Raw genomic sequence first — 27,560 nt, 5'->3', positions numbered from 1 at the left:
ATTGAGAGATGGCTGGGCATATTAAGAGCACTCATGGCTCTGACGGGCCCTGGTTCAGTTCCTGGCACCCACCTGCTGGCTCACAGCTGTCTGTCACTCTAGTTTCAGATCCAATGCCCTCTTCTGGCTTCGGCAGGCACTGCCACACATGGTTCACTTTCACCCATGCAGGCAGTCATACACATAAAAATAATAAATATTACACAGAAGAGAACAGAGGGTAACCTTGGCACAATTTAAGGAGTAGATGCGTCCACACTCGGGTTACAGGGCAGGGGATTCGAAGGACCAAAGCGTAGTAGGAGTAGGGGTGGGGTGAACAAAGACTGGATTCCTTATTAGAGAGAGTCTCTTGGGCGCACGACTTTAAAATTGCGCTAGGAGGAGCAGCGGGCTCAAGGAAAGAGACGAGCAATTGCATGACTTTGGGGTCCGAGGTACACTGAGTGTTCTCTTTTGCTCGAGTGCATCACAACAGAGCAACCCGACCACGCGGCAGATGGTCACTGAACCAGAACTGATGTTCAACCTGGCCAGCTCTTACCATCCAAGACTTGTTCCTCGGTTATCTCATCAGCCCGGGCTGGACACCTGGTGGAGAAGGCCTTTGATGTACAGATGCAGGCCCCCTACAACAGACGGACAGAAGTGACTGATAAGACGCGCATCCTTTCAACGATAGCATCTTCGCGGTGCAGCTGCTGTCACCGCTGCTCTGTTTGCCTCTCATCACCAACTGGGGCCAACATTTTTTTTTCTTCACTGTTTAATCTATTAATTCATCTGAGCATTTTGAGGGTGTAGCGGCTTGAGTTTTATCCCAGAGGGAATGTGAGTCAGGCAGAGAGAGAGGCGGAACCTCAAAGCATCCTTTGGCTGGTCATTCATCATGTGGCAGCTAGAGAGACATTCTGCTCCCCTCCAAGCCCTGCGGACACCGGCTGTGAAAATCTATGCAGGACAGGAAAACCCACTACAGCCCTTCACACTGGAGGTGTAAATGACGCTACAGAAGAACAATCGCGGCAATCTGAATACGAGGGACACCTGTTTTCAAGGAGCCCGGCAACATTCACAACACTTTATCTCATTTGTCCCACTACATCCCTACAGGGCAGAAACCGTCATCATCAGCTTCTTTTTCCACATAAGGAAAAGATAACAGTAAAGAATAAAAATCACTTGCTCAGGCTAACACCATGGCTTGCCAGTTCCAGGAACATGCTCGGTGGTCTCTGCTGGCTTCCCCGCTCCCGTATCATTTTTAGATTATAGTTCCCAAAGATGCCTCTCCTCTAATTCCATTTACTACTGGAATTCAGGCTTAATTAGGGAACATGGATGTTGGAATGAAGGAGAGACACTTAAACAAAACTAACCTCGAAGGGCACCATGCACGTGTATAGTTTGGGACACTGATGTGTAGTGCTTTCAGGTTATTTTTAAGTAGTTTGTATCTGAGTGTGTTGGGGGGCATCTCTACAGGGTAGGTTAGAATGCGATTGCCGAAATCTGCAAATAGTCCCAGAAACAAGCTGATTCTGATCAAAAGGTCCAGTGGGTAGAGGTATCTAGAAGGGCAGCCCCACACTGCCTGTCCCTTCTCATCAGAGTCGCCCGGGCCCCTTCCCTGGGCAGACACGTACCTCACAGCCACCTCTTTGGCTCTGGATGTTTTTCATCTTTCGAACCAAGGTCAAGTAGAAGCCTGTGCCGAAGCAGTTCTTGAGGAAGAGTGGGGTTCCGGAGCAGTAGAAGCCTTCCTGGGAAATGATGGCAATGCGATCGCCGAGGAGGTCAGCCTCATCCATGTGGTGAGTGGACATGATGATGGTTCTGCCTGTGAGGAAGAGGTTGGGGTTGTTACCAGACAAGCCCTGGAGAGGATGTACAGCAACCTTCAGGTTATGTGGTCCCAGAACTTGGAGTTAATAAATAAAAACAAAGTAGCAAATTCTGCAGCAAGCAAAGTGGTGCTATAGCAACCACTATATCCTAGCATATGCATACTATAAAGCACCATCACGTAGACTGTCTCTGCACTGAGCCTCAGGTATGATTCAAATAATTGGACGTGTGTGGGACACAGTCAACATCGTCCTCACTGGCAGCATCTCTGGACTTCCGTATGTTGTCTTCACATCATTAAACACCATTGGTACTTTGTAGGAACACATGCGGCACTCTCTCATTAAATAGGAACTGTTATTTAAAATGGAAATGAGAGTTTAGCCTTCAGTGAGGGGCATGAGGAGCACAGTAAGAACAGAGGAGGAGGCTTTCCAGGCCTCCTCCTGCACGGGATGAACCACACTGCTGCTTGTGTGGGGGTCTCAACTCTGCCTGATGTGGCTTCTGGATGTGACTCCTCTGGAAGGCGCTGGATGGATGGGCCCATCTAAAACATCTTCACCTGCACAGCCTTCTGCGGTTCCAGACATCTAGCCCCTGTTTTTAACACCTAGTCTCAGGTGGTCACACAGCAGCTAGGCAGCTTCTTGGGGTACTTTCGCCAGAGGGCAATTCCACTTTTCCAGACTGGAGGACTAAAGGTAGAAACGACTTTTTATTTTGTTTTCTTTTGTTGAGACAGGGCTTCGCGTAACCCAGGCTTGCCTTGAACATGCTGAGGACTGATCTTGAATTTCTGATCTACCTGCCTCAAGACCTCCTGAGTGCTGGGATTATGTGCATGTGCTACCAGGCCTGGTTTATGTGGTGATGGGATTGAATTTGGGGCTTTGTGCATGCTTTGTAAACACTGTACCAAATGAGCTATACTTCCAACCCAGCTTTCTAGAATATTTTGGCAAGTAGGTCACTTCATCCTGGACTCCTGCTTGTATTTATATAAAAAAATCTCAGGAGGCTCTTACTTGAACTCGGACTCAACTGATGGTCTCAAGTGAGTGCAGTTATGGCATTAGTATACGTAGGTATACAATACTAGGTGTGAGAAAATGGGATTTTCTGGGAAGCACCTCAATGGAGCATGAGCAACAGCCTCACCTGAGCGATACTTCAGGAGCAGGTCCAGATGGAGCGCCTGGAGTAGGGTCCACCCAGAGGTGGGTTCGTCCAGGACCACCACCTTGGAATCTCCACAAAAGCAATGGCCACAGACAGCTTCCTCTGCATGCCACCTGGAGACGGAAGGAGGACAGTGGTGGCACATCACAGACACCTTGGCATGGGGAAGACAGAAGCCAGGGCTGGTGGCACACGGAGGTTCTTCAATCTGACAGTTGGACACTGCCACCTCAGATATGCCTACACTGTCCAAGCCACAGTGGCATTCGGGGTTCATCAACGCAGAAAGGCCACCTTGCGTCCCAGCACCCGGTTCATCCGAAGACTGTAGGTTTAACTTCACAGAAGTATTGGGAGCTTTCCCCTGTCAGAAGGTCCTGCTCCATTGGTTCTCAGCCTTCTGACGCTGTGACCTTTAATACAGTTCCCCGTGTTGTGGTGACCCCAACTATAAAATTATTTCGTTGCTACTTCATAACTGTAACTTTGCTACTGTTATGATTTGTAATGTGGATATCTGATATGCAGCCCTCGTGGGGGTTGTGACCCACAGGTTGAGAACCACTGCTCTACCCACCCTCTGCTAGGGTGCACCGAGAGGCAATGGGTGCTCCCTATGAGGCTCTCTCTCCTTCCATACAGGCACTGAGAGGTCCTGAGCTTCCTCGTTTCTCTTGTGGTGGAGACCAGTGTCTTCTAACATGGCTTCCATCTCCAGCTGGGCCTCCTCCAGGACTTCCTTTCAGCTGGGCGTAGAACAGGATGTGCTCAGCCACCGTGAGACTGTGGGAACAGGGCGAGGAGAAAAGCAATGGGCTAAGCAATTCCATTTCTAGCAATTTCTCTTAGAAAATAAAGATGAAGCGGGGTGGTGGTGGCGCACGCTTTAGTCCCAGCACTCGGGAGGCAGAGGCAGGCTGATCTCTGGGTTTGAGGCAGCCCTATCTCAAAGAAAGAAAATAAAGATGAATATGAGACATAGCTGTGGTGGTTTAAAAGAACATGGCCCCAAAGGGAGTGGCACTATTAGGAGGTGTGGCCTTGTTGGAGGAAGTGTGTCACCGTGGGGGGCGGGCTTTGAGGTCTCTTTTCTCAAGCTTTGCTCAGTGTGACAGTCAGCTGACTTCTGTTGCCTCTGAATCAAGATGTAAGACTCTCAGCTCCAGCACATGTCTGCTGCATGCCACACGTTCCCCATCCTGATGATAATGACTGAACCTCTGAAACTGTAAGCCGCCACCTCAATTAAATGTTTTTATTTATAAGAGTTGCTGTGGTCATGGTGTCTCTTCACAGCAATAAAAACCCTAACAAGACAACAGCAATCGAAATTTTCATCATGGTATTATTTATGATATAAAAGTGAAACAACCAACCAATCCTGCCCAAATATCTAATGAGAAAATTACTTAAATAGCCCATTTGTACATTGGAACAGTATATAAACATTAGAAATTTCTTTTTAAAGAAATATGTAATCACGGCGAAAAGATATTCAGTTACAGGGCTGGCGAGATGACGCAGTGGGTAAAGAGCACTGGTTGCTCTTACAGGACCTGGGTTTGAGTCCCAGCATCTACATGGTGGCTCACAACTGTCTGTAATTCCAGTTCCTGGGATCGGATGCCCTCTTCTCTGGCACTGGGCACACGTCAGTACACAGATAGACACTCGGGCAAAACACTCGGCAAAACACCAGACACATAAGAAAATAATTAAAAAGAAAACCCATTGTCAAGAGTCAGGTTATAAAATTGTACGTGTAACTCTACTCTCCTTTATAGTGTCCATGCATGTCTGCACATGCAGAGTAATTTCTGAGAATCATATCTAGAGGTGTTGACAGCAATTATCTCTGGGTAGTAAAATGTCTGGTGACGGTTTTTGCTTTGTTTTGTTTTTTTTTTCCTTTGTATGTGCGGTCTTCTCTCCTTTGCCCCCTCCTCCCCCTCCACAATGACTGGAGTCCGGAATAAAATATGTTTCGATTGGCAAGAAGAGAGTAGGGTAAGAGAAGATAAAGGAGGAGGAGAGGGACAGAGGGAAGAAAAAGGAAGAGCAGGGTGGAAGAAGAAAGGGGAAAAGAAAGAAAACTCCAGCAAACCAGCGTGAAGGGCCCTGAAAGGCAGTCTTGAGCCCTCAGCGTGGAGAAGGGACGAAAGACTCTCCTCTCTCTGGTTCCTGCCTGGAAGGATTTCGGGCCAAGGGGTTGGGGGGTCAGAAAGAAGCCGCTGTCACTCCTCTGGCTGGGGACACCGCAGCTGTGAGCACCAGGAGCACTATTGGAAGGATGATTCTTACCCAAGCAGGACAAGGGCTCTGAAGGGGACCAGGCGAAAGCATTGGGCTGGAGGGAAGACGTGCTGGGGGTGGGCGAGGACAGGATACAGGTGGCTTAGGGTCACTGTGCTGTGATGAAACACCGTGACCAAAGCAGCTTAGGGAGGAAAGGGTTTATTCGGCTTACACTTCCACATCACTGTTGATCTTCAAAGGAAGTCAGGGCAGGGACTCAAGCAGAGCAGGATCCTGGAGGCAGGAACTGGTGCAGAGGCCATGGAAATGCTGCCTACTGGCTTGCTCCCCATGGCTTGCTCAGCCTGCTTTCTTATAGATCCCAGGACCACCAGCCCAGGGATAGCACCACCCAAAATGGACTGGGCTCTCTCACATCAATCACTAGTTAAGAAAATGCCCTACAGGCCTGCTTAGAGCCCCATCTTATGGAGGCATTTTCTCAACTGAGGCTCCCTTCTGTCCAGTGACTCCAGCTTGTGTCAAGTTGACATGAAACTGGCCCCCACAGCAGAGGCCATTTCCAATTGGCATTTTGTTTTCCCATCGTGCTGAGGATGGAACCCAGGGGTGATGGATGCCAGGCATGTACGCTCCCACAGAGCCCACCCCTGCCCAGGAGGACTTGGACTTCAGCTCACTTACTGGTGGAACAGGATGTTGTGCTGGGGACACATGCCCAGGCTCTGGCGGACTGCATCCAGGCTAGTTTCAATGTCTTTTCCTCCGATGAGCACAGTCCCCGATGTTGGGGGCAACAGCCCTGTCAGGATGGACCTGCCAAACACAGGGTTAAGTGGCCAAAGAGAAGGTCTTTAGGACTCACCAGGAGAGGAGGGCAACGCCATTCCAGGCTCGAAAGGACACTTGTGGTAACTCCTGTTCCCATCTCTCTATCACACTCAAACCTGCATCAGCTGAGGGGCCGAGACATTTCCCACACAGGGCTTTCTTAGCCCCAGTGCCTATATCCAGGTCCTAGTACCGAGGACCACAAGGGCCTTCTCGCTCTTTTATTTCCTAGTGGCTTCCAGACCAGTAGCAAGAGCCTCAAAGATTCCCAGCCTCAGACACCCCATCACTCACCCATCACTGTGGTGAGTGGTAGTGCCTGCTGGGATGGTCAGCCATACTGGTCACTGCTGTGATCAGTCATTTGGTCACTGTGGTGTTCACTGATGTGGTCAGCTGTAGTGGCCACTGTGAAGGTAGCCACAGTGGTCATTTGGTGGCTATTGATGTGGTTAGCCCTGTGTCATGGTCACTGTGTGCTCAGTTAAAGGGTCGAGGGCACACCACTGCTTTAACCTGGGTAAGCAACCTTGATTATGGAGAAAACCAGTTGCTGCTTTACAAAGCCCAGGGAGGTCCCTGATGATGATGAGAAGCTGAACCCACCTACACATTCAGTGTGTGTCAGCTGATTGATTAACCGCAGCCAGGCACAGGAATTACCACTAACACAATTTCAATTTTGGATCCAAACATAAAAAAGTCCATACTGTGTGTGATTTTTTTTTTCTCCCTTTCTTTAGTAAAGTAAGACATATTGGCCCCTACCTGCTTAGGTGGCTGTCTGGGTTAAGTGAGTCAATATGTACTTTAGAACAGCACCAGCATGAAGTGAAACTCAAAAATGTGGTGTGATTCCCGGTGTTAGCAGCATTATGTTTTCAACGCCAGGGGAAGTTGAATTTCTGCACTGGGTGAAGTAAATGTGTTTGTCTTCAAGAGGTCCTGGGGTCTTGGAGGGAGCTTCCTGTTCTCTGACCACGTGAGTTAGCTGGGAGATAGGCCTAGCCTGCCACACCCAGCTCTGTCTTGAGTTCTGATAAAATCGCAGGCTCTCTGAACCTGTATTTAGAAGCTGAAATCTTGGTTGATCAACCACTAGAGGGAAACAGTACCAAGCACAATGGCACCAGCCCCGCATTCCATTCACACTGAAGGGCCCAAGAGCACATTCCAGAGCAGGGTGTACACCGCTGTTCCTTCCCGGGGCTCTGGAGCCAAGGATTTGATGGCTGCTGTCACATGGCTTGTTGACCCCCCCACCCTCCTCCACCCACTCACCCACCGGACGTCTGTCTGTTCTCAGCAGGTGGCGCTCAGGCCCCTGGAGAACTGTAGGGCTGAGAAGTCCACCCAGAGCTCCAGATCTTCCTGCACTTGGCTTTCCGCCATGCAGCGAGGAGACTCCCCATTCTCTCTCCACTGTCTCAGAAATGTAACCAGCCTCCAACAGAGGTCCATGCCAACACTGAAGCGGGTCCCGATAATTGGTAGGAAAAGGGCGCTCCTTAAAAACAGTGGTGTTCTACAGACCCTGGACATGGGCAGCCAGGGATTTATCCTCACGGTGGATGACAGTGTCACGGGAGATGTGAGGGCTAAGGAGGGGACTTAGGGTGTTAGAAACAAGAGGCAACTCTCTGTGACAAGAATACCTAGCTAATACACCTACTGAGCCATCCAACTCAGAGGCTTCAGGAAAAATCACTTAAACTCTGAATGTCTATTTCCGTGGCAGAAAGGGAGTGATACACTTACTCCAGATTCTCTTATTGCTTCTTATGAAATTAAATATGCTTGAGTGGGCTTTGAATACTGCAGTATTCTTAGGCGATTTAAAAAAAAAACATTTATTTGTTTGTTTGTTTTGCAGTGGTTGGGAGGAGGTTGTATTCAAGACAGGATATGTATACTATGTAGTTCTGGCTTATCCTGGAATTCACTATGTAGACCAGGCTAGCCTTGAACTCACAGAGTTTACCAGCCTCTCCTTCCCAGGTGCAGAGATTAAAGGTGTGAGTCACCACACCCGGCTTGCTTTGTAAAATCCTTAGGGCCACAAAAATATTGTTTCTTCGTTTTGTTTCCACCAAAATTCAGTAGGGAAAAGCTGACTGAAGTTACTGGGGAGCGTGAAGCCAGGGGATGATGGGATGGCATGGCATGGCATGGCATGGAGACAGCCTCTTTGTTAGAGAACTCACAAGGTGGTGGTTTTCCCGGCTCCATTGTGACCCAGGAATGCAGTGATCTGGTTCTCATAGAAAGTGATGTTAAGGCGGTCCACAGCCGGCCGGCTACAGGGCTCAAAAACTTTACCAAGTTCTTCACACACACTCCAGGCACCAACCCTGGGAGCTCACGTTCGAAGAAGGAGTCTTGGGAGGAAAAGCACATTGTAGAAACACAACACGTTAATGGATATGCTCAAGGAACATAGTGCTCTCTTCAGTCCTGTGTCCTGCCTGCAATTTCACCTGCCCACCTGGCTACAGCTTTGTAAAGAGGACCAGAACAGCAATGGTAATGATTGTATTGGCCGTTGATTTAACACTTACTGTGAATTAGGCACTGTTTCCAGTGCTTTCCAAGAATTACCTCATTCCACATTCGTAGTCCTATGGGTAGATACTACTAGGCTCATTTCAATAGGTTAGAAAGCCCAAGACTGAGAGACGTCACCTGTTCTATTGAGTCCACATGGCTTATAAGTGGCCGAGTTGGGGTGTGAGCCCAAGCCCATACTTACCTGAAATAGTTCCTGCCTAGATATTGTGTTAACCCGAGCTCCATCTGTGTTCTCAGGCTGTCTACAGGACTCTTCCCGACTTTCTGGTAACTGCTCTCACTCCTCAGCACTCCAGGACAGTCCACTCTTCCTCCTCATGGCTCCTCCTTCCCTATGCTTCCTGTCCGCTGCAGTGCTGACCTCCTCTCTCCTCCCCCGACCCCTACCACATCTTCTCTGCAGTTCACTCTATAGAGCCCCCATTAATTATTGTCAGACTATGAATTCTAAACATCGACTCCCTTGCTCTGTCCCCACATCCCATTGCATTGTCCGTCTGTCTGTGCCTCCTGGTCCAGCTAAAGCTGAGACGGAACCAGCATCCTCAGCGCCACGTCTGTCATTTCAGCCTTGTCAAACCACTCTGGGAGGTCTTCCAGAGGCATCCCTGCCTACAAACCAACTCTGTGAGGACCCAGGTCTCCAACGTCAGCTTTGCAAAGAGGCACCCGAGGGATACACGCCAACATCAGGCTAACCCAGAGCCTGTGTGCCTCTCTAAACCCAAGAAACACACACACTCAAAGATGAGAACCCTTGGAAGCATTAGCTCAAGAGGGAAGACATGAGCAAAAAGCCAGGACGCAAGTCTTCTGTTCCCTGCCGGTCAGCCCAGGAAGGATTAGGTAACTTCCACAGCCAGCAGAGACTTCTGATGGTGGCAGTGAAATGGACTCAGGTCTGTAAACCTTGAGTGAGTGCAGAAAGCTCTGCTAGACTCTCTTCCCCTCACCGCACTTATTTTTGTCTTTCCTTATAGCTCACATCCGCTTCAAGTCCCAGTGACCCAAGTCATTGTTCTGGCTTAAATCCTCGGAAGTCAGCACATTCGTGCAAATTCGCTTGGGATTTGCCTAACAAGGGCACAAACACACTACAGACTGGGGACCTGCTTTCTCCAGGAAATATGCACTAATGTCTGGGTTGGACCATTTCATTCCCCAGCGTGTGCAGCTGGACATCATTATTTAACGCCAGTCAGAGAGGGAGTCAGCTTCCTGGCCTTCATTTCACCCGTCTCGTGGTTTTGCTTCTGGCACTACCCAAGCTTCATAGCTTTTGCCTTGGCTGCTGCTCCGCTCTTTTTTTTGTTTTGTTTTTGGTGGGTGGAGGTGGTGTTACCACTCATTCCTTCTGGATGCTCGGGATCCTCCATTTCCTCCGTTATAGGTTCAGTCTTCTCCAGGGCCCTTTCTTCTCGGTCGAGCAACCTGAGCCAACCAGAAGGCTATGTTACTCTTCATCAGAGACAGGCAAGGGAGGCGGGGTAGAGGGGACAGATGAGCTCCCCACCTCAAGGGGAAGATGCTCCCTCAACAGGTGCAGCCAGCATTGCTCTGAGGCCAGCCTGCTGCATGGCCTCCGGCCCGACCTGCTGCCAGGCCCTGGGGTACTCAGAGCTGATTGCCCCATCTTCATCGGCCCGGGGGATTTCAGTAATTGGAGCCTTGGAGCCAGGGAGTTTCCATTTAGTCTGGTGTTTGTTTTTAGGGGGAGCCAGGAATCAAACTCAGAATTTCATGCATGCTAGGCAAGCACACTCTGCCACCAAGCCACACTCCCAACGCTAACCTCTTCCTTTTAATGTGCTAGGCTTCCCATGTCAGAAATTGTGATTAAAAACAAAAACACAGAAAAACAACACACACACACACACACACACACACACAAAAAAAAAAAAAAAAAAAAGCCAGACAAATAAAAAAATCTGCCTCAGGGTTAAATTTGGAATGGGCTAATTTTCTTTAGCCTACCACCTGTCCTTTTTTGCTCCATCCTAAAACATGTCAGTCATGGGAACCTTGAGCAAAAACTCCATCTATAGTGAAAGGGTGGGCTGTTAGCTTAAATCAGAGTTTGAGAGAAACAGCTCTCTTGAGAAAAGCCACTTATCTGGGCATTCAGGAATCTTGAGGTTAACACCAGGATGGAGTTGGTGGGGTTCAGGATTATGAAGGGTGATACCACACGCACACGCACACGCACGCACGCGCGCACGCACGCACGCACGCACGCGTACAATGGATTTTTTTTTTAATTGGCATTTGGTCTAAAAGGGTTCAAGAACATCCTGGAGAGGGAGAAGCAGGAAGGCCATCCAGCCAGAGAGGAAGCAGGAACAAGAGGAAGTCACCAGCACCAAGCCCTGAGGGCCCTGGTTCAGGCACAGATGGGCAAGCATCTGTCTCAGTGTGAGGTGTCAGGCTGAGGCTGAGACGTTCAGAGATGTGCTGCCTGCTCCGCTTCTGAATCCACTTCCTGAAGCAGTTTTGAGTCTACGCTCCACAGTTCCTGAGGTCAACACCCCGCTAACACACTGTCCCAGGTGGAATGAAGCAGCCAGAACAAATATCTTTCCAAATAACCACTGGAGTGACCTCCATGTTGGGAAATGGTGTAGATTCTGTCCCTTGTGTCCAGAGGGATTTCTGTAAGGAATGGCTGTCTCTGGGGCTCCATTTCTGTCTATGAAAGAGGAGCTGGGATTGACTCCTCTGCTTTCTGATCTAGATAGTGTGAGGGATTGAATTTCGTCTAGCCTGTGAGACAGGTGAAAAATATTTCCCTTCTGTCAGCAAAAGTGTATGTGTCTCGTTTTCAAGGAACACGTTTCTCAGGATTTTTTTTTTTTTTGAATAGCAGAGTTCCTCTTGGGATAATAGAGAGGACAAGAGAACATGACCCCTGATGCTCACTGACATTAAGAACATTCCAAGGGCACTCCTATTTAAACATTCCTATTTATGATGGGCTGATAACTTTATTACAGAGATGTTTAAAGTTTTGTAGATAGACACGATGCATAAAACAATATAATGGAAAAACATTGGGCTATCAAAACACTGCTTGAACTATCAAAAATGTATAAAGAGAAAAATAAGTGTGTGTGTGGGGGAACCCTTAAAATGTCAAACAAAAATCCACACAAGCCTTTTAAAGACTCCAGATTAAGCCCCTAAAGAACTAAATATCTGTGTTAGTGCTTAAAGGATTGATAAACCCTAGCCCAGGAGCAATAGTTCAAAACGAAGTGTGGATAGGTGAGAGGTGAGTTTGACCCTTGAAAGCAGTTTTTTCCTTCCTGAACCTCCCATTATAGGGAAGACTGTGTCTCATAGCCCTAGAGTTTCTCTGCCTTCTCAGAACTCCAAAGACTATGATCTAAGGGTTATCTTATGATTTCTAGAACTCTCTTGGCCTCCTGCTTTGTTTAGGAAGAGAGACAAACTGTATTTCAGAGGCCCTGTCAGCAAATGTCCTTTGGCTTCCTTTCTCCAGCCAGAGAGCTGTGGTAGTGTCTGCCTTGGGGGGGTCAACAGTGCAGCTTCTGCCTCGTCTTCAGAGAGTGAATTACTGTTTCCAGAGTGTGGAGAATGATGGCTGAGGAGGAGGGGGCAGCGAAGGATGAAGGCAACGCTCCCTTCGTGATTCCTGGATCTCTGCTTTCAAGGTAGGAGAAAGGTATTTGACTCCAGAAATGGTGCAACCCCTTTCAACAGGCATGTAACCCCCACCCGGGACAAACCGTCGACTTTCTGCCTTTCGCTCTGGCTCTGTGATTCATCAAAGGCAAGCTTGTGGGGGGCCGTTATGCTGTCCTGTCCTGCTCGCCCACCGCAGGCGGCAGGAATCACGCACTTGACATAAAGGCCCCTCGGCACCTTCCACACGTCTTGCTCATACCCCCAAGGAACTAGTTTCAATCCTGAAGCATTTCTGTTGTTGTCATTTTGTTTAGTATTTTTTTGTTTGTTTGTTTGTTTTTTGTTTTTTTTGAGACAGGGTTTCTTTGTGTAGCTCCGGCTGTCCTGGAGCTCACTCTATAGACCAGGCTGGCCTCGAACTCACAGAGCCTCTGCCTCCTGAGTGCTGGGATTAAAGTCATGTGCGTCCACCACCTGGCTGTTTTAATGTAACAACAACAACAACAAACAACAAAAAGCCCAACCTACCTTCACCTCCAAGCCAGTAAGACTCCTGTAGGAGGAAGTACCAGGGGAGGGGCGTACCATAGTCTCCTGAAAACAGGAACGCAAAGAAAGAGAAAACAGTGAGTCCCATCCCCCCCCATCATGTAAGCTCTATGATAGACCCAATCCAAATCTTAAATTACAGCTCCAGGTATTGATAGTCCCAAGCCATTATGTGGTGACCCACAGGCTGTCAGACGGATTGCTTCTTTCAGTAAGTTTATAATCAAAACACCATGGTTGTTTTTTTTGGGTTACCAACACTAACAATGATGATCTTGGTTGACATCAGTTTTCCAAGAAATAAATGTTATTAAAGAATTAAGTCATACCTTTTTTTTTTTAGCAGTTACCAGAAAACAATAATATTGCTGATCGCAGACATTTGCTGCACTCTATTTATACAACGGGCATATTTTACACTTCCCATAAGTTACATCACTGAATTCCGAAAACAGCCCTAGGAGTTGGGTGGTAAGATTAGTCTGAAGGATGCAGACACTGAGGAGCACTAACGTTGAGCCGTCTGCCCCAGTTCGTAGCTAATGACATGAAAATGGGAGAATTCTAACACAGGCAGTCGGGTCCCAATGCCACTGTTCTAGCTCCCCACATTCTGGATTCAGCTGCGTTTGAAGGAAAAAGGCTCCCAACTTCCTGGCTCAGTTCTCTTTGTAACTTTTGTTCCCCTTAAAATGTTGGTTTTTGCCAGGAGATGGTGTGCACACCTTTAATTCCAGCACTCCGGAGACAGAGGCAGGGTGGATCTCTGTGAGTTCAAGGCCAGCCTGATCTACAGAGTGAGTTCCAGGACAGCCAGGGCTACACAGGGAAACCCTGTCTAGAAAAAAAACAGAAAAAAAATATTGATTTTTTTTTAAATAAAAACATAGATGTTGCTTATTTTTCCTTACATTTTTTAAAATCGTGTGTGGGTGTGTATGTCTACATGTGAGTAATGTGTATGTGAGTGTAGGTGCACTCTGAGACCTAGAGGGTCAGATCCCCTGGGCTGGAGTTGTAGAGTGCTGTGAGCCACCTGAAACTGGTGCTGGGAACTGAACGTGGCGTCCTCTGGAAGAGCAGCGTGGGCTGGTTCTTGACTGAGCCATCTCTATGGCCCTCATTGCTTTTGAAATAGTCATGCCTTTCATCACTGCGAGACTGATTCAAGGGCAAGCCTGGATCTTTTATTTTCTTTCGAGTTTAAGTGTGTGTGTGTGTGTGTGTGTGTGTGTGTGTGTTTTCATAGTTCACATGCCGCCGCACACATCTGGGGTCGGAGGGTGATTTTTAAGTCACCCACTCTACCTTTCCTACTGTGTTTTAAGACAGTAGTCTGCCCCACCCCTTTCTGCGGCTGCACCGTATCCGGTCCCCTCCTACCATTTCCCATAGGACTGCTTGGGTTACCAACGTGTGCCGATGTGTGCCCATGTGTACGCGGCTTTTTAATGCGGGTTTGGAAGCTGAGCTCAGGTCATCAGGTGTGCTGAAAGATTTCGTCCATGGAGTCATCTCCAGCCCACGTGGGCCTTCTCTGTCCTCTGTGCTAAGATGGGTCCGAGGACATTGTGCATACCAAAACAAACGCTCCACCCCTGAAGTACATCCTCAGCCCCAGATCTATCTTTTCTAAATGTCCTGGTTTCCAGGATGTGGCCACAGTGCACAGCTGCTCAGTGTACAGCTGTTGATGAAATGAAAACTTTAGCTTGGCTAAAATAATGTATAAATCCCTATTCCAACCCAACTAATTTTCACTTATTAGGATCTCTTTCCAGGGACACAAAACAAACAAACAACCAACAGACTGAGTAAGTTCAAGTGTCTTGCTCAGGTCACTGTCATAGGTGGAACTGTGTCCCTCTCCAGGCAGGGATCAATGTTGATGTCAGTGATACCATATAAAGATATATGATCGTTGTTCCCAGTTCAGTGCCAGCCACAGAGCTCCGCTGCCCTTGAAATTTCCCAAGTAATAAGAGTACTTTCTTTGTTATTCGTGGAATATTTTTTTCTACTGTGTCTAAGCTCATGCTATTGAGATGGCTCATAAGGGAGCAGCAAGATCACGTCACATTTGGTGTTGCTCACCAGAAATACCAAATGCCAAGAGAGAAACCTTTCAGCCCAATCTCTGATCTCCAGAGATTAAGGGGCGACAGACAACTCCAGAACTGCAGAAGAGGATTTGAAGAGATTCTGGACTGGCGACCACATTTAGGTGCTGGTCAGTGGTGGTCCAGAGAGGACTGCTCCAGACCATTTCATCCCTGGCCTCATTCCTCACCTCATGGCTGTTCTTGAGTTATACCCATAACAATAATGCCGTAATTGAAAAGAGAACACTTTGTAAAGTGTTAGCATTGAACGGAGGAGGTCTTACAGGATTGCCTCTAACTCTGGATAGTCTCAGAGTGGAATTCAATGGTTAGTGACCAGGAATTTGATGGTGTTTGAGAAAACACCATTTAGTGTCCAAACCAGAGTCCCAACCTCATATCTCAAATGTGGCATTATTTAGAAGGTAGATGTGCTTAGCTAAGTTAGGTGGGGTTATAATGGAGTAGGGTGACCAACATAGAGTCCTCATAAGACAGCCTCATATAGACCAGCACACGGGGAAAATGCAACGTGAAGATGGAGGATTGGAGTGACGTGTCTGAAGTCAGGGAAGCCAGAGATCAAATCCCCCAGAAGCTTGGTTTTATAGGCAGCATGGCCTTCCCACAGAAGGCCACATACATAAGGTTACATCATGTCAGGTGGTGAGGAGTGCTAAAAAATAAAAAATAAAAATGTATGGTAAAAGGTTAAGGCTCCGGAGGAACATTGGTCATACAATGATAAAGACCCAGTAATCTTCAGTCTGGAAAGATCCCTGTGATAAGGTGACGTCTGAACAGAGACCAAGCAGAGTGGGGAAGCCAGCAGATAGGAGGAATCGCCTGGGGCGAAAGGCCTGCTGGTGAAAAGAGCAGGTGTGAAGGTCCAGCCCGGAAGTGTGCTCACTCTTGTATTGAACATTAGTGGGAGGCTGTGGTGGCGGGAGCTGAGAGACTCAGGGGGAAGGGAAACCAGGAGATGCAGAAAGGGGGCAGCAGGAAGGCGGATGAGGAAGCATTGTAGGCCTGAGATGGATGCTGGGTTTTACTCTGAATGAGGGGAAAGACCATGAAGGACTGAACAGAGGTTGAGACCATCTGGCCTAGATTGCAAAACACACCATCTTGCCTACTGTAGGAGACACAGTGGCAGGCGGTCATGGTGGGTTGCAAAACACTCCATCTGCACACTGTGGGGACTCGGTGGTCATGGTGGAAGGAGGCCTGGAATGGGAAGGTGGATCGGTGGTGACCAGGAAGCCCGTTCTAGACCTGTTTCCGGGTCTCCTCTCTCCCTGCCTGTCTCTGCCTGTGTTTGTGCTTGTACACATGCACGTGCATACAAGTGTATGTGAACACACACGTGTGTGTGGGTGTGCACACTCGTGAGCATGTATGCAGAGGCCAGAGGAGCTGCCTTTCTTTATGACTCCACACCTGAGTCCTTTGAGGCAGACCACTTGCTGACCTGGAAGCTTGCTGCTCTGACCAGGTTGTTGGCTAAAGAGTTCCTGGAATCCACTTGTCTCCATTTCCCAATGCTAGGGTTACAGTCACTTGCAGACACACCCAACTTTTATGTGGGTTATGGGATTCGAACTCAGGTCCTCATGCTCGCACAGAGAGTACTTTTACCTGCCGAGCCTTCTCCCCAGCTCCAATGCTAGACCTATTTCTAAAGGGGAGACAATAATTGGCTGGTGGAGTTTTAACTTCTAGATGTACATTCAGTTGCTGGCCCTGAGAGCTATGTTCAAACAGTGTGTGTGTGTGTGTGTGTGTGTTGTGTGTGTGTGTGTGTGTGGTGGTGGTGGTGTGAATCAAGCTAAACAAGAAGATTGGGCCAGACCTCTGCATCTGAAGAAATGCATTCCCTGGACCATGGAACATGAAGCAGCCTGACTTTTCCTTGCTTACCTGGGAAAACCTGGTCAAGGTACCAGGCAAGCAACCCGTACAGAGTGGCATCAAGAAGCATCATCTCCATGGACAGCAGGAAACTGAACTCATCCCCTTCCATGGGACTCTTCCGATGTTGTCCCACTGCAGCCCCAGGCCTTGCTCCTCGAAGCGGACCAGTACTCGGTGCCAAAGCCAAAGGCCACGGAGAAAGCAGACTCTGCAGTGAGCGGAGAGGGATAGCAAATGGAGGAGAGGACGGTGGAGCCCAGGGTCCACAAGGCGGGGAGGGAGGAGGGCTGAAGAGGGTCTGTGTTGTGTCTGAGAGTGAGGCTACTCAGGAGGGCTTACAGGGTCTTCTGGTGGAAGAGGATTCTGGAAATGCTTGGCAGGCTTCAGAAATCCCCACCTGTGCCCCGTGAGCCACCTCTCACCTGTTCCATAGAATACAGCTAGGCTGTAAGGGGATGCTGGTGAAGAAGTGGTCCACATACAAGACTCCGAAGGAATGAAGGTCTCCTGGTCTCCCTCCTCCCTCCCCCTCTGCTTCCACTATCTGAAAACCACACAGCTCTGGCAGAACGGAGATGCCAAATGAGCTACTTTGTGAGACTCCCGCAAGAAAGGGGTTCAAAGTCCCATTTCCTATGGCCCGCAAGGACGCAAGGTCCTCTTAGGTCTGTGCAGAAAGTAGTCCGCTGGCCAGAAAGAGTGCAGCAGGAAATCTGAAGAGAGAGTGCCCGCCAAGTCGCCACGGGTGGCCTCTGACACATCAGAGCATACTTGCCCTTGCCAGAAGGTTCCCTGTAATTTGGAGGACCCTGGATAGAGTTCAGAGTATCTCTCACCAAAGCAAGAAACCCTCTTGCTAATATGTACACACACACACACACACACACACACAACACACACACACACACTTAAATTTAACTCAACCCAGCTCTTATCTGTAGTTGCCAGACCTGAAGCATCCTGGTAGTCCCAGAAGCTAACTGTGGTTTCCCAGTACCACATAACAACCTGACGATTACAAAATTGCCCAGCTCTGCCCACAGCCTGAGTCAAAGAGTTTCTTACCATTACCCATTGTGATCATCTTAGAAAACTAAGTGCTATAAATAGGGCAATTAACTTCTTATTTAACATGAGAAATAATAAAAGGCAGATGCCCCAGAGTTGAGTCCTGGAGAACAGGTTCTGCCAGCACAGAGCAGGCAGTAGCCCTTACTGACGTAACAGACAGGGCGATTCTGGAGGGCCAGAAAACTGCACCTGTAGGGCTGAGGCTGATTAGCACTGCTAATGAGAGGGTAGAAATGGCCCACTCGAAAACCATTAGAAACAGACCTATATTTATTTGGATCCTGAACTAGAGGTCTCTCAAGGCATCAACAGCCAGCTTCTAGAGTCTTCTCTCAGCCAGACAGCCTCACGGCGGGGCTCATTTCTGCATCCAATTCTGTGTGCACTGTTAGAGCACAGGAAAGACTGAGATTCTCTGGTCTAGTTTCTTTTGGAAAAAACGAGCCCCATTTTAGCGGATGCAACCTTCTTTCTGAGCGGACAGGCAGTCGGGGCGGGGGGCAAGCTTCCTCTCATCTGATTCTCCTCAGCAGGAGAAAAGAAGGGAGTGAAGGGATGGGCTGGCTGGCTCTCCTCACACAGAAGCAAAGGAAGCCAGGAGCTGACCTGTTCTCCCGTCCTTTCCCAGGCACATTCCTCAGGCAGGTCTAGGAGGCGTTACTACTTCATGGCTCCGGGGAAGCTGCTTTCACTCTGGCTCCTAACCTTTGTGTTAGCCTTCAACCTTAGTCCTCTTGAGTCCAAAGGCAAAGCAGACCTTCTCAGAGAGCAGGCCAAGAGGGTACCAGAGTCGTCAGAGGAAACCTACAGGACAGGCTAGGGTAAGCCCTCGGGCCTCACCACAACCGTCTTCAGGTCGGCCGTCAGCCGGTCCTGCCAGGCGAAGCAGAGAATGTGTGGAGGTAGAGGGTGAAGTAGATGACCCCACTGCAGGCTGCTGCGAGGCTGGCCTTGGAGAAGAACGTACTGAGCAGGAAACACTGCATGATCGTGGCCGTGGAGAAGGCCAGCAGAAACAGGAAGAGGATGAAGGGTCGCTGTAGTGCAGGATTCTCCGTGCTGAAACCAAGAGATTAGGTATCAATAATTCTCACTCGTGTCCAGAGGCGGGGCCCACTCAAGGGCCTCCTGTGTGCAACGAGGCCTTCGGAAGCCTTCTGCTGCCCAAGAAGGGGCTTCCGCGCGCGCACACTCAAACACACCGAGTTCTTTTGTCTTGCCCATACCCATCAGCAACACTAATGTTTTATTTTAAAAAAACTTAACTGGAAACCATTAGGCTGAGTCAGCTCCAGGGTTCTGGACTCTAAACCAGTAAACCAAAACCAACCGCCAAGTAATTTAATCCAGCCAGCAACTGCAACTACCCTCTAGGTGGGGACTTAACCAATCGAAACTTTCTTTGTCGTGCGGAATTCCCCATTCCTTTAGTGGAGTCCTGAGCCACTTGTGGCCTAGAGTTGCCTGGGTCACGAACCACTGATGCTTGCACTATAAAACTGGTCAAAAGCCCATGATTGGGTGATGATAGGCCCTAGGGTAAGAACCTACTATCATTTTCATACGATGTCATTTTTTTATCAAACTGTGTTCGGAATACTTATGTTTGTGGCCATAGATTTGTGTTGCCTCAGCTTTGTCTGAGAGGCTTCCTTTGCTGTGGGTAAGTGGCTAGTGCAGAGACTCATAACTGGTCAATGTGCCAAGCATAATAACTCTGAGTGCTCAGCTGTGGGTGGGTCGTCTACAACCCCCTACTGTCCCAGGCTCAGGAACTTCATGGCTGAGGGGATGTGAGGAATGGAAGAGTTGGCCGATGGAGAGGATGGTAGAGTGTCTTCTGGAGACGATGAGCTGTGCACAGATTACCACACAGGGCTGTGGATCCCTACACAAGACTGAGACCGTCAACGTTCCAGCATGGAGGGCGAAGGACCCGGAGGCCCACCCATCAGAAGAGCTATGGGCAGCGAGGGATACCGAGAGGTCAGTCACTGTCCTTTGGGGATCTGGCTGCTGGTGGGTCGTTCATGTCCCAGTGGATGTTTACACATCCATGTGCATATAGGTATCACTAAGTAGACTCAGAATATTACATAAAAGTAAGATAAAAAGAGAAGAGACATGAAGCTGGAAGGGACATGGGTGCACTGAGGAGGGGTGCAGGCCAGGTAGTAGTAGATGGATATTATCAATAACATGTTGTAGACATGTATGAAACTGTCAAAGCATAAAAATATTAAAAAATCTTAACGTGCCCAAGTTAATCCTTTGACAGTAATTATGGGTCGACTCAGCAAGTTCACGTGGAAGGACTTCGTGTTCAGGCAAGGAAACCTGGTGTTAGGTCTTACGCTATCACCAGCACCCTGCAACCACACAAGGAAGTCCATTCAAACAAGCCTGGCCCGGGCCTCGGCTGCTGCCTGACCATCAGCGCCTGCTTCCTGAGGTCTGCCGCTCACACTGGTGGAGGCATCAGTAATGGATCCAGAGCCTTGGAAGCAGACTGGTCCTCCTCATCCATGAAGGCTGTGCTTTTCAGAGAACCTATGGACAAGACTCGGTGTCTTCCCAGTGTCTATGTAGAAAAAAGTGTCAACCTAGTGACTTTTTCTGCACAAGCTGCTGCCCGATTACACTGTAGGATAGACCGAGATGTTCAACTGTGTTAGACCTTCTTCATCTCCTTTACTCCAAGCCCTGTAAAGAGGCCAGCATCGTTGCTCCATCCAAATTCTGCATCCCAACTACATAGAGTTCCTCCTGTTCTTCAGGAACACAAAGGTACAGGCGGTAGAATTCGGGGAGTGTGTCTTAGGCCTGAGTTGACACTCACTTGGCCACCTCTGTCTATTCAATGGGACATAGTTGAGTTGTGGTGTGATGAGGAACACAGACGTATCACACAGCACAGCACCCCCAAGACCAAAGTCTTGTGCTCTCCTCCTTCCTGCATTTCCTCCGGTTCTTCCATCTTCTAGAACTGCCCCATCTCATGAACGGGCTCTCATCTACAGAGAGGGACTCCCAGAGTCACTGCTTTCCTCTCAGTAGAAAAGAGAGAGACCGATTAATGCTCTCTGCCCTGAGCCGGTGAGAACCAAGTGGAACTAATGTGCTCCTTATCGCCACAGCGGCCATTTCTCCTTCATGCTCTCGTGCTGTTGGGCATTGAAGGAACAGACTGAAAAAGAGATGAGGGAAGATATGCAAAAGGAGGAATGACAGAGCCACACTTAGAGCGAACCTAAGTCTGAGGAAATCTAAAAAAAAGGTCACAATTGGAGAGTTGTTACTGCTCTCTGTAGAAGAATTCAACTTCTGATCTGAGCCAGAGCAAAGTCCTGCAAACATCTAGACTGTGGTGGTTTTCAAACAGGGGTGCCAGTCACTCAGCCAGCCTCGCCGGTCTGTTCCGACCAGCTTCCTCCACAGCCTTTCCTCTCTGCTCCTTGTCCTCTGACTAACAATGGAGCCTTCCAGGGTCCTGCTCCCAGCTTCTTCCTGCCCGCGTGCTGGGGAGGAAGGGATACGCAAAAAAACGGACTCATTCAAAGGAAAACCTTATTTTGGTGTGGAAAGTTCTGTTTCCGTCCTTATTGGAGCGGTGTCCTGGTTCCCACAAGAGGAGCTGCTCTGGGCTAGAAGCTTTGGGTGAACATTCTTTACCTCACGTCCTGAGAGCTTTGAAGTCCTAAACAGCCATTCTTAGGAAGGCAGATCTCAGTGTCACTTATCAGTAAGAAGTCAGGGCAAGCCTCCGCCATTCATCCAGATGTTTACTCACCGAGTCCTTTAATTCTAAGGATACAAAACATCTACAGGGAAAGGACAGACTAAGGTATGGGCAGAGCAGAGGCCTCTGGTGATAAAGGCGAGTGCTGATCCTCTCACCTCCTCAGACCTTTGCTATCCTTTGTAGACATCAAGCCATGCTGGTGGGGTGAGGTTGTTTGAAGAGAATGACCTCCACCTCAACATTGGTTTGAGGGACTCTAAACATGGGTTTGATTCACACCATAGCTCACTGGTCATAGTGTAATAGCAAAGATAGAATGCACCAGGTGAGGATATTTAGTAGAGAACAAAGGCAGGATTTGGATTAAATGAATATGTCCTGGTGGGTTGGATCTATGATGGGACATTCTTAGGTCAGGTAGCCACAATCCAAATGGGATGGGAGACGCTCATCCAGTCCGCCCACTGCAGTGTTGCCCATATGATGACAGAGACAAAGTTGAGCAAGCTTGTTGAACCTATAGCAGGAAGCAACTTCCATCCAATAACACATCAAAAATTATCAAATGTGTGTCGTCATATTTCAACAAGTCCAAAAAAAGTCTTCTTCTATGAAGGAGCTGAAAATATGAAATATACAGGCTAGCAGTATATTGTAGAACAGTGTTTTATTTTTCAGTTCTAGCTTGCAGAGGAGTCGCAGACTTGCAGAAGATAGGATGACATGCTTTATGGCAATAAAAACTCCTTATCACTGAGAAAGGTCGGGCTCCAAATTCCATCCTTTAAAACAGAGTCCTGGAGATCTTTGCTGGCAGAAGATGTTACTTGGTGAAGCTAATGGCCTGGCCATGGGACGATAGACAAATTATCCACATTTTCCCCCTCATACCACTGGCAGTGTTTGTCTCATTCTAACTGTAGCCAGATATTGGAACAGTAATTCTAAGAAACCCTCTTTAGACTCATGCCTTTGAAAGAAGAAGCAACGTTTGAACACACAACAGTCCCATACTGGGCTTTGGTAACAGCAGCCTCTCTAAGTGGTCATGAAATGGACTGGAAATCTATATAGGCAGTGAGTGACTCCTTATGCTAGAAGAGAAGATGGGAAGATGCCACCATACAATGGCCTTTTGGGAGAATGGGAAGCTGACTTTCCAAGTTTCTATCTGGTTGGAAAAGCTGGAAACTACCTGTCTTGCTCAGATAACCTGTCCAGGTATACACACACACACAACACACACACACACACACACACACACAACACACATTAACCAGAGAGGCAGGAACAACAGAACATTTTTAAAATGTCACGGTCTTCTCCACCGTCTTACCATGATGAACAGTGTCAGAAGGAAGATGCTCATTGACATGATGGAGAAGCTGTCCAGGAACCAGGTACACCAAATCACAGCATTAGAGACACCCTGGTTTTCAAGTCTCTTCAGCCTCAGTTCCTTTTCCAAGACATGCCTTAACAGTCATGGAGACGGAGTAGATCCATGCAGCACCATGAAGATGGGAAAACAGCGGTTCAGGATGATCATAAAACTAAAGGGAGAGAAGGGAAGGAGAACAGAGCATTCTGGACTGGTAGAGATGAAGTAAATATTTACTGAGTGAAGAGTTGAGAATGAAATCTGAAGAAAGGAAAGAAAGGAAAGGAAAGGAAAGGAAAGAAAGAAAGGAAAGGAAAGAAAGGAAAGGAAAGGAAAGGAAAGAAAAGAGAGGAGAAAAATAAATCTGGACCTTCACTAGTTGACTTTATAAAAATACCTTTCACATTAGCACTTTTTCTTTAGCACAAGATGGTGTCTTTGCAGACAGCCCAGATGAATGCTCTATACAGAAAGTGTAGGAAGAAAACCATACCGTCTCTGTTCTATAGCATAGACCTTCCCCGTAAAGGCTCATGGAAAGACTGTAGACCAATTGCCATAGGTTGTGATTGGACAAATCAGAGACTCAACAGTCACTGATTCCATCAGCCATGAATACATGGAGTAGATCCATCCTGGTATAGTTCTCAGCAAGCAAGATGGATTTACAGGAAGATCAAGTTAGGGTTAGCTTTCAGGTTTTCCCTGGGGATGATGCACTAGTAGAGCCCTTGGGATTATTTCTATTGAAACTGTTGGGTGTTGTCACAGGAAGGGCACCAATGCCAGCGTGGAGGATAGTTTTCACTCAAAATGGCCCTAGGGAGAGAGCCCAACAACCAAAAAGCATGCACTTCTAGAGCTGGCCGCCAGAGGACTCTCCCATATTGAATGACCCCAATTCCTACTGCCTTCCACAACCTACTCATTTCGCCTGCAGCTCTCCCCTTCTAACCGGAAATGGACCTTGGGCTTTTGCCTTGCTTTACTTCTCATCTCTGCTCATTATCCAGAGGAAAACCAAGACTCAACAGTCACTGTTATCTCTGCCGCCTTCCACAGAGCTGAGAAGGATGGGCCACAGTGTTGAGAGCTGCTTTCCTGTACGCACGCTAGGCTTTAGTTTACAACCTCTCCACCTGGCAACTGGCCTCTTTCTTTATGTTTTGCTGTCTCTGCTTCTGAACCCACAGCCACACACAAGGGCTATAGTGACTTCCCAGTGTTCCCGACACCCAGGAGCTAAATTCCTAAGCCAAACTATAGCTCGGGAGGGTTTCCGACCCAATCTACCAAGGTAATCAGCTTCTGAGCACCTCTTCTTCTCTGTCCCTTCCTCCATCACTCCGAAAATCTATTTCAACAAAACAGTAGGCTGTTTGCTTAGCATGCTACTAGCCAACAGATGGACAGGCTTTAGACGGGGGAGGTCAGAGGAGGAGGCCAGACTCATCCAACATTCTCTACCTTTTCACCAAACATACATCATAGGAATGTTAATTAGGCAAGGAGCTGCATTATTCCGAGGCTCCTGGAACCAGACTAACTTGCCATGCAGTCCAAATCTGCTGATCTGGCAATCAGTGGGCAAACGCTCTGACCTAACCTTTCACATACCAAACATACTACAGAGTGGAAATTTAAACAGCCGGCACCCTCCTTCAGCCTCAACTCCTACTGTTTAACCTTCAACGCCCTTGTGTACCTCAACACCCTACTATTTTTCTTTTTCCTCTGCTTCTGTCTGGAGTATGGGGCCAGCAGCTTCTTCAGTTAGAACCCTATTCCTCCGAGTCTGGCCCCAGTCCTGAGGTTCCTTCAGGAGACACTGAAGCTTGAGAGCACCCCTGTTTACTTCAGCTCAGGGAGATGATCGAGGCTGGGACTTCACGAGTCATCCACAAAGCAAGGATAAGGCATCTGCTGGAGGTAGATTCCAACGGGAACCTCTGCCTGGGTCTGACTCCTTGTGATTCCATGTTCAATCATGTCCTGTAGATAGGCAAAGCCTCCCCAGATGTACCGGAGGTCTTCCACAGGATCCGCCCTAGGACCAGAATCCAGTACCTAAAAAGACACAGGATGAAGGGAAAAAGGATGTATGTGGGGACGGGCAACCCACTCACTTTATGAGCCCAACTTACCTTAGAACTCAGTCTCTTGAAACATTCTCCTAAATCAGTGTTCTCAACCTTCCAAATGAGGTGACCCTTTAATACAGTTCCTCATGTTGTGGTGACTCCAACCACACAATTATTTTTGTTGCTACTTCTTAACTCTAATTTGTGACTGTTATAAATCATAATGTAAATATCTGATATGTGAGATATCTGATATGCAACCCCTGTGAAAAGGTTGTTTGACCTCCAAAGGGATGGTGACCACAGCTTGAGAACCATTGTCCTAAATGTTCCAGACTATCTAGTTCTACTTTGGATCACAGCATTAACTCAGGAATGACTGTGAGTCACAAGTGATTGCTCTATCTACTTGGATCTGCTCAAATCATACCTCCTCCATTTAATTGACCTTCCTTTGATTTATAGGCTGCGTTTACACTTAATCCTCCACTCTACCAAATATAATTCCCATGGATTTGGGAGAAAGCCTGCAAACCCAAACTGAAGCATCATCACCTGTCTTTGATCTTGTTGGTCTTCTCCACACATCAATGTCATCCGAATCTTGTACTTCACATGGGAGGTAGGAGCTGGTCCAGGGATACATGTCAGGAATACCACTCAGCCAGAACCTGTTTTCCTCCAGGAGAGACAGGGCTCGTTGGATGAGCTGAGTTTCATCATCATAGCTTTCAAACTTATCCAGGACCAGGCACTGCAGATAATCACAAAGGTGTAGAGAGTTGGAGACTTAATTCCAAACCGAGAGGCGGAGGAAACTCTGCTGCCAAGTGATAGGTCCCCACAAAAAGACCTGTGTACCTAATAGTTTGGTTGACTCCAGGGTCTGGCATTAATTTCTTCATGTGACTAGTTCATGGGTGCAAGGATCTAGAGTGGTGACAGGCCCTTATCCTGAAGAGTTAACGAAGACCATGTCCCCAGCGCCAAGCAGTCCAAATATGCAAGTCGTCAAAATGAACAAATACTCAGCTCTCACATCCAGCATGGGAGCGAGGGAGTGGGTCACGGTGGACATAGCCTGCTTTGAAGATCAGAAAGCCTGAGATAAAAGACTTTAAAGAGAGAAACATGCGGGCGTTGAACCTCCTGCTCTCTCCAAACATACACAGCAGCAGAGTCTAGGACGAACCAGGAAGAAGAAGCAGAGAAACAGACGGCCAAAATGGTTGCATCTGAGAAACCATTTTCATTACAACTTCACTCGAGAAAGTGGAATTACCTCCAATGTCCCTTTTCTCCTTCTGGGGCGGGGGAGGGGAGGAGGAAGAGAGAGGAGGAAGGAGGGAGGGAAAGAGAGAGAGCTATAAAGAAGAAAATTAAAGAATTTCTTTGAGATGAATTTAGGGTCCTCACTTGCAGAGACTTGCTGAAGTAATTATTGTACTGTATTTTGTTTTACACTGAGAGTTTTGTGTCCATGACTCTTAGAATGTAACTCACAAGAGGTCAGATGGCCTGTTATTGATTATTTGTTCGACGATATCTACTGAGTGTATGCAAGTGCAGAAGCTTGCCTGTTCCATGGGTACAAGGAGAAGATAACCATCTCTTCCTGAACAGACCACCTGATGAGGGAAAGATTGTAGTAAACATAAGTGCCGTGTAGAATGACAGGAAGGCTTCGCCTAAAAGACTCAGGGCATCCAGCGAGGCCGGGTCTACTGGAGGGACCCAGGAAGGCTACCTGGAGGAAGAGGCATGAGCAGAAGGAGGATAGACAGAAAGCAGGCAGAGGAAAGAACGGAGGTCAGCTTGACCACAAGGAGCAGCATTGGGTCTCTGGGACCTACAGAGATAGAGCAGTGGTCCCAACCTCTTCAGACTTATGGAGCATTGGATAGCTTTAAAAGATGCAGAGCTCTACTTCAAATCTTGAGAGGCAACAGGCAGGCACAACGGCATTTTGCTTAAAAAGAAAAAAAAAAAAAAAGCAAAACACTGCCCAGGTCTTCACAAAGCACAGAGAAGGCATGGTGAAAGGTGGGAGTGCTGGAACAGATCTTTGCTCTGCTGGATATTGGAATGTTAGACCAATGAGCAGGTTTCTCAGGACATGAGCTTCAGACTAAGACCAGGAGAACTCCAGACAAATCTAGAATACTGCAAGGCCACTGTGGGGCTTTAAGCAGAAAATGCGAGATGAGATAACAATAGGAGCATCAGGAGCATTAGACTAGACCGCTGAGCACATTCAGAGCTCAGTTAACTTTAGGAGAGACCCGGAACTCAGAGGAACTTTCCCGAGCATATGGAAGAAACTGCAGAGATGCTCCGAGTTAAGGGTAGACTGTGGTAGACCAGGGTTCCTTGCTCTCCAGCTCAGGCGC

The 27,560-nt window shown here is 48.0% G+C and overlaps 1 pseudogene; it reads right to left on the bottom strand.

Moving 5' to 3' along the window:
- The window catches only part of LOC114701368, a 139,641-nt pseudogene that overhangs the window by 49,155 nt on the left and 62,926 nt on the right, over window positions 1-27,560 (bottom strand).

Source organism: Peromyscus leucopus, unplaced genomic scaffold (genome assembly GCF_004664715.2).
Source record: "Peromyscus leucopus breed LL Stock unplaced genomic scaffold, UCI_PerLeu_2.1 scaffold_523, whole genome shotgun sequence".
NCBI classification, from domain to species: Eukaryota; Metazoa; Chordata; class Mammalia; order Rodentia; family Cricetidae; genus Peromyscus; species Peromyscus leucopus.
The sequence above is the reverse complement of the archived record's forward strand: the minus strand, read 5'-3'. Positions and strand labels throughout refer to the sequence as shown.